Below are 7,500 nucleotides of genomic sequence, written 5' to 3' on the forward strand. Positions count from 1 at the left end.
TTTTCGCCTTAGAAAGTGTGTATTGAAAGCTCGGAAAAAGCTACAAGCACAACCCAACTTTCCTTTACCTGACAAACCTTCCCTACCTACACTATGACCTTCTCTATTGTAACTTTAAATATAAATGGGGGAAGTTCACCCCTGCGTAAAGCTTAAGTAAAGTTGCTTGTTGATCAAAAACATTTTGATGTTGTTCTTTTGCAAGAAACAAGATGTAGCTCCTCGTGCATGAGCGAATGGACTCGCATCATGAAAGGACAATGGTTCTTTAGTGGCTTGACCTGTCCTAGTGCTGGATTGGCTTTTTACTTCAATCCTTCTCTCTGTCCTGAAAATGTCACTTTTCAGGAGATTATTAAAGGGCATTTAGCGTCAGTTAATTTCTTTTATAATGGTTATAAACACACTTTAATAAATGTATATTCACCTAGTACGAGAATGGAAAGATTAGAATTTTTCACACAGTTACAAATGTTCCTCACACACACCTTGATTTTGATGGTCTTGTTTGTCTGTGTGGGGACTTTAATTGCACATTGTATCCCACCCTTGATCGTAATGGAGAAGAGCCCCACCCATCAAGTACAACACCCTTAAAGAGAGCATTGTCTAAATTCTCCCTTATGGATGAATGGAGACTCCAGAACCCATCTGCGTGGCAATACACGTGGTGCCGATGTGCAAATGGCCGGCTATCTCTCGCAAGGCTAGACAGATTTTATATCAATAATGACTCTTTAAATGTCATAGACCACGTTGACACCACCCCAAGTGGTTTTTCGGACCACCACATGGTTGTTCTTCATATACTTTCCCTGGTTCGAAATCGTGGCACTGCCCATTGGACCTTCAATGTGAGTATTCTGCAAGATGACGCTTTTCTGTTGCCTTTCGAACCTTTTGGGAAGTTTTACTACTACGGAATCCTTCCTACTCCTGCCTCACACAATGGTGGGACAATGCGAAGACCCATATTAGAACCTTTTGTCAGCAATATCACTCCTTTTGTACAAAGAATGAATCTGCACTGCAATCTTTCATTGCCAAAGAAATATTGTCGCTCCAGTCAAGCCTTCCAACTCCCAGTGCTGAAAGGACTGTTTCTCTAATTGTAACAAAGAAAGCCCTCCTTGCTCAACTCTGTGCAAAACAAGCCAGAGGGGCTCTAATTAGGCTGCGAATGGAGAACTACAGCTCTATTGATACTCCTTCCAAATTTTTCTTTGCTTTGGAAGCGCGAAAAAGAGAAACCAGCAAATAACTTCGCTTCAGGCACCAGGAGGCCGAACAACACACGATCCAAAAGACATTAGAAGCTTGACAAAACAATACTTCTCTGACTTGTATTGTGCCAGAAACACGAAAGAAGACATGAATAGTTCCTTAACCACTTCTTTGCCCACCTTGTCCGAATCTGCATGTCAACAACTTGACAAGGAAGTGACTGTTGACGAACTTTTTACTGCTTTGCAAGCTTTGCCCACAGGCAAAGCTTCTGGACTTGATGGAATCCCTGCAGAGTTCTACAAAGCCTTCTGGGATTTGTTGGGACCAGGGTTGCTTGACCTCTTAATTGATAGCCTACAATCAGGCTTGCTACCACTCAGCTGTTGCAGGGCTATACTTGCTCTCATACCTAAGAAAGGAGACCTCCAGCAACTTAAAAATTGGCGTCCCATTTCGCTCCTCTGCACGGACTACAACATTTTAACAAAAGTTCTTGCCAACTGCCTCAAACTTTTGATTGGGGAGATTGTACACCTCGACCAATCTTATTGCATCCCTAAAAGGACAATACATGATTGCATTTTTATTGTACGTGACATGATCGATATTTGTATTGCTGAACATAGAAATGTTGGTCTAATGTTATTAGACCAAGAAAAAGCTTTCGACACGATTGATCATTCTTATCTCTTTGCTGTTTTACGGGGGTTTAATTTTAAGGAAAATTTTATTTGTTATATTAAACTATTGTAAAATAATATTTTTAGCTTGCTCAAAGTAAATAATATCTTAAGTCAGCCTTTCCCTGTTACCAGGAGTATTCGTCAAGGGTGCACCCTGTCTGGCCTTCTATACTCCCTATCAATTGAACCTTTACTACATCGTTTACGTACACGGCTACAAGTAGGCCATGGGCCAGATATGGCACCACGTCCACGTGTACCCCCCCCTCCCGACAACCCTTCGACCCCATATTTTTCTGAAGCCTTAGGGTCCCCTGAGTGAGCATGAATTCAACTGGTAACAGTGAATAAACTGGGACTCACTATCCATTTTCCAACCATATCTGACGGTACACTCAAAATGTCAACTTTTCCTCAGTTTCGCACATAAAAAATCCCCTGACCGATAAGATCTCTGCAGTTGCCCAAAAAGCATTAATATTAACAAACCATATATCGATTGAAAGATTCTCACATGCAGATTTTCAAAATAGAGTTATCTGTCAAATTTAATAGCGTTATGTTTGTCCCAAGAAGTGATTACGAGGAGTACCTCGCTATTCCTTTTGACAACTCCGATTCAACTCAGATATCTGAAATAATAACGTATATTCATGCTCATTTTACCTGACACAAACAAATAAATATTTCTATAGCACAAATTTTACTACCTTTCTATTGATACCAAAATTGTCCCACACCAACTAAAGATGTACCAGGTATTACGTCTTAAACACTTTTGCAACACCCAACATGTAGTCACCAGTAAGACGCAAGACTGAAAAAATATTCCTTACTTCACATAAAGAATATAAATTATAAGTTTATTTAAGAAAAACAATTGAAACTTATTATGTTATGTCCACAAAATTTCATTGTGCATGGTTTACGCATAATATTCATTATCACTAACGTCATCACTCTCCAATGCCTGCTCTATATCATCAAATGCATCCATATCTGAATCCTCATCAGAGTCAGTTTCGTCAGGTGTGACTTCAGCAATGTCAGCCAGTTGCCGTGGGAGGACATCTCCTTCATACCATAAAGGATCAAGGTTACCATCCTTTTCCTCCCAACCATGTCCCAGACTGGCTTCGGAATCTGTGGTTGTGGAATATGCGCGGTCTTCCAAATCCGCACTTGGTGATTTACTCTCCGAATGTGCTGGGTAAGAGCTCGCTTACAAGGTGGTAAGTTAGCCATATCCACATTCCCTGAAGGCACAAGACGACAGGTCAGGTCAGGTGTGTGTGTGTGTCAGGTCACGATAGTGTGTCAGGTCAGGTTAGATCTGTGACCTGCTACAGGTACCATGTAAACCTGTACTAACCTGTTCCATGGTCGGGTTGTCGGCGACTAAACCGTCTCCCCCACCAGGTTTTCTGGTGAGGAGGGTGTTTGGATATGGACACCCAGCAGGATTAAAAACAAAACCTGTCAAAGGGCGGAGGAGCTCCTTGTGAGCCAACGGCCATCCATATCTAGTGCCCAACTGTGTCTGCAGACGTCCTCCTGCAGTTGGGTTACTTTTTATTAGGAGGTTGGTGGCAGGATTTGCACTCCGGCCACTGTAAAACCCTTCATTCCGCAAAACACAAAAACGCAAAAAAATCTGAAAACCCACTCCGTGAGAGTACCTCCTGTGCAGCTTCCCTTCGCAGGGCAAAGACTTCGGGAGCCCCAATCTTTGATGATAGGAGGGAAACCACGGGGTAACATCCCTGGGTCAGATTGCGGGAGAGTGTGTCGGAGTGGTGCTGAGGTGTCATCCACCAGACGGCGGTCTCCTTGGGTTAACCTGAGGTGGTCCCTTCGGGTGGGTGCCTGGAATGTCCTATCCCTAAGAGAGGATGATCACCTGTCTCTGTTATCATCTGAGTTCAAGCGTTTGGACATCGGGATTGCAGCTCTCTCTGAGGTTCGGAGACCGGATTGCGGCGAGATAATGGTGGGTGGTTACACCTACTATTGGTCTGGTCGCGCTGATGGTTACCATACCCAAGGAGTTGCTGTAGCTATGTCCAATAAGCTGACCCCAATGATAATTGAGGTAACACCGGTCAACGAGCGTATTATGAGATTAAGGATTCGTCACTCCTTCAGTGTCATTTCCCTGGTCTCTGTTTATGCTCCGACTGAGGCGAGTGACCTCACCGTGAAGGATGCATTCTACGCCACGCTGGAGTCTGTGGTTGATCAGTGCCCCAGACGAGATACACTTCTAGTCTTGGGGGATTTCAATGCATCGACTGGAACTGATGGAATTGGTTATGAAAAGTCGTGCCAACGAAACCCGCCAAGGAGCACGGAGTCGGGGCACAGCCGCGCGGCCACATTTGCGGCTCGCCCACCAACGCATCACGAGGACGCGGGTAGGACCCCCCCCCCCCCGGTCTCGCGGACCTGGCCGCTCCTCTAGGTCACGCACATTTGGCCTACAGGCCTGTCTGCCTCCTTGTCTATGAGGGTGGCTTCTTTCCTTTGCTTTTGTGTAAATGTGCGTTGGCGCCGTCTGCGAAGTAAAGCTGTATAAGTGTTGCCGTGTGTGCGTGTAGTCGGTATTAACTCTGCGTCGTTGTTGCTTTTATTGTTTTGGATGCTTTATGTGCATTTTGACTGTATGGCTGTATATACGTGCTTTCCGTGTGCCGGGAAATAAATGTGAATTGTGTGAACTGTTTTCCCGTTTCGCTTCGTCTTTTCCTAATTGAATCTCCATCCTGCTTCACGTAAAGGGTTTGTAGTGGGTGCAAAACGCCCGGTAAATAATCTGAACCGTCGAGGTCGACGATAACACCGCTCGGTTATCCCGATAGTATGGAACGGGCTACCCAAGCGGCTTGTGTCCGGAGTCGACCTGCGGCGAGGTATGATGGCCCGGTTTACCATCCGCGTGGGTACTTAGGTCGGTCGATTTTGGCGAACAACCCTATCCTACGCGGGTGGCCGATTGGCATGATTGTGGTGAGGTTGAAAGGCCCACCCGTGACTGGCTCCGGGCGATAGTTCCCGGAGGGTCACGACTGAATTCTCCGTCCGGTGGGCGACGTGCCGCGATCCGAGTTACCTGGCCGTTCGCACGCCGGCGGGCGCGAATTCGCAACAATACATTATTATTTCAGATATCTGAGTTGAATCTGAGTTGTCAAAAGGAAAACTGAGGTACTCCTCTTCATCACTTCTTGGGACAAACATAACGCTATTAAATTTGACAGATGACTCTATTTTGAAAATCTGCATGTGATAATCTTTCCTTTGATATATAATTTGTTAATAGTAATGCTTATTGGGCAACTGCAGAGATCTTATCAGTCAGGGGATTTTTTATGTGCGAAACTGAGGAAAAGTTGACATTTTGAGAGTACCGTCAGATATGGTTGAAAAATGGATAGTGAGTCCCAGTTTATTCACTGTTACCAGTTGAATTCATGCTCAGGGGACCCTAAGGCTTCAGAAAAATATGGGGTCGAAGGGTTGTGGGGGGGCGGAGGGGGGTGCACGTGGACCATATCTGGCCCATGGCCTAAAGGGTTTTATCCTCTGCTGTTAGAAAATCCCGTAAAGACCATTGCTTATGCGGATGATCTCTGCGCAATTGTTCACTCCGATGACGATGTTCGTGCTTTGGTTGAGTCTGTCAAGGAATTTAGCTTGGCTAGCTCGACTAAAGTTAATTTGGAAAAGAGCAAAGCTTTTTACTTTGGTCCACGGAATGAAACGCCCCCTCCAACCCTACCAGGGCAGCTTGAATGGACCAATGAAGGAATACACTACCTCAGTGTCTTTCTTGGAACTCAAGATTTTATTTCAAAAAAACTGGGAATCGCTGATTACCAAAACTGAGCAGCGGTTGATAAAATGGAGGGATTATTGAGGCAGCTTTTCTACCGGGGGCGTACTCTGGTCATTAATAATCTTGCGGCATCAATGCTATGGCATGTTTTCAAGGCACTGCAGGCCCCAGTTTTTATCCTTAAAACACTTCAAAGCTTTTTTGTAGATTCTTTTCTGGGGGGGGGGGGGGGAAGCACTGGCTCCGGCCAGGAATACTAAGCCTGCTGACTGCAGAAGGTGGACAGGGGCTAATATATGTGACGAGCAAAGTAATGGCTTTTCTCCTCCTTTCAATACGAAGGCTTCTATACTCCGACGTCCCATGGAAAGCCTTTGCCCATTGCTTGCTTAAGCAAGCTGGGAAACTAGGCTATGGTGATGAGCTTTTTCTTCTTGATACGAAGCACGTGGATATGACATCGATCCCTCTGTTTTACCGAAGCATGCTGGAAGCGTGGCAGGCTGTTTCTTTTCGCCGTGATACCAGTGCTTACTCCCTTCAGATGTTTTTAAATGAACCAATATATTTCAATTCTTTTTTCGATGGGGTCTGTAGTGACAGATCTTTTATGCAAAAGTTTATTGATGTCGGCGTTACGAGAGTAAAACACCTCAGGAATCCCCTTGTACATAGATGGAAGCCAGCTGCTGATATTGCCGTGGCCACCAGTGTGAGGTCCATCAGGGTTATTGGCAGAATTTTCTCTGTGATTTTACGGACTTTTAAGCAAACAGGGTTAAAATGGGACCCAGACATAGAAGATGCCCTCAATTTATCCCAATGTCCTTTCCCAAATCTTTTAATTTTATTTCAAAGTTTTAGGTTTTTTAACCAAATGGAGAAATCTTCAGTGTACAACCACGTGTTCTCACCCTTTTTCCTGGCAAACCTGCAGAACCACAAGCTCATTGGCGAGCGCTGCTTCAAGCTAACGTTTCCACAACGATTAAATGGCAGGTGATGTATAAAGAACGGATTGTCAAGCGCTCAGGCGATCTACAATGGCAGCGAGTACACAACATCCTGCCTTGTAACATCCTGTCCCACCATATATGTCCTGAAAATTTGGAATTGTGCCCCTTTTGCGACACCCCAGAGACCATTTTTCACATTTTCATTGAATGTTCAAGGTTGGCCTCGCTTTTTGGAATTATGTCGCGTGTGATCCGGGGGCTCGGTTTGACTTTTACACATTGTGTTTTTATATTTGGTTTCAATGTCTTGTATCAATGTAGAAATGAATGTCTTTTAGCAAACATTTTGTGTTCTGAGGCAAAACTAGCCATCTATTTATCGAGGAAACGAAAACTGCAGAACATTGACGTTTTAGCTGATGGTGTTTTAACTATTTTTAAAGCATTGGTTACATCGCGTGTTCTTTTTGAGCTTGAAATTCAAGATCCTGTTTTATTTAAAAACCGGTGGTGTGCGAAGCAATCTTAATGTAGCATGGTTGGTGGTGCTCTAGAAATCAATTTATAAATTTAAATATTACTTCTTTGTTACCCCTTCCTTTCCTGGTTGTTTTTTTTTTTTTTGATGCCTGTACGAACTTCCTTGCAATAAAGGAGAGGAGAAGAAAAGTCAAAAATCTGTCTGTCTCTGTCTCTCTCACATCTCTCACATCTCTCTGTCTCTGTCTCTGTCTCTGTCTCTGTCTCTGTCTCTGTCTCTGTCTCTGTCTCTGTCTCTGTCTCTGTCTCTGTCTCTGTC

This window comes from Eptatretus burgeri, chromosome 4, assembly GCF_056783735.1.
Source record: "Eptatretus burgeri isolate ZD-2024b chromosome 4, Ebu_testis_v1, whole genome shotgun sequence".
Classification (NCBI taxonomy): Eukaryota; Metazoa; Chordata; class Myxini; order Myxiniformes; family Myxinidae; genus Eptatretus; species Eptatretus burgeri.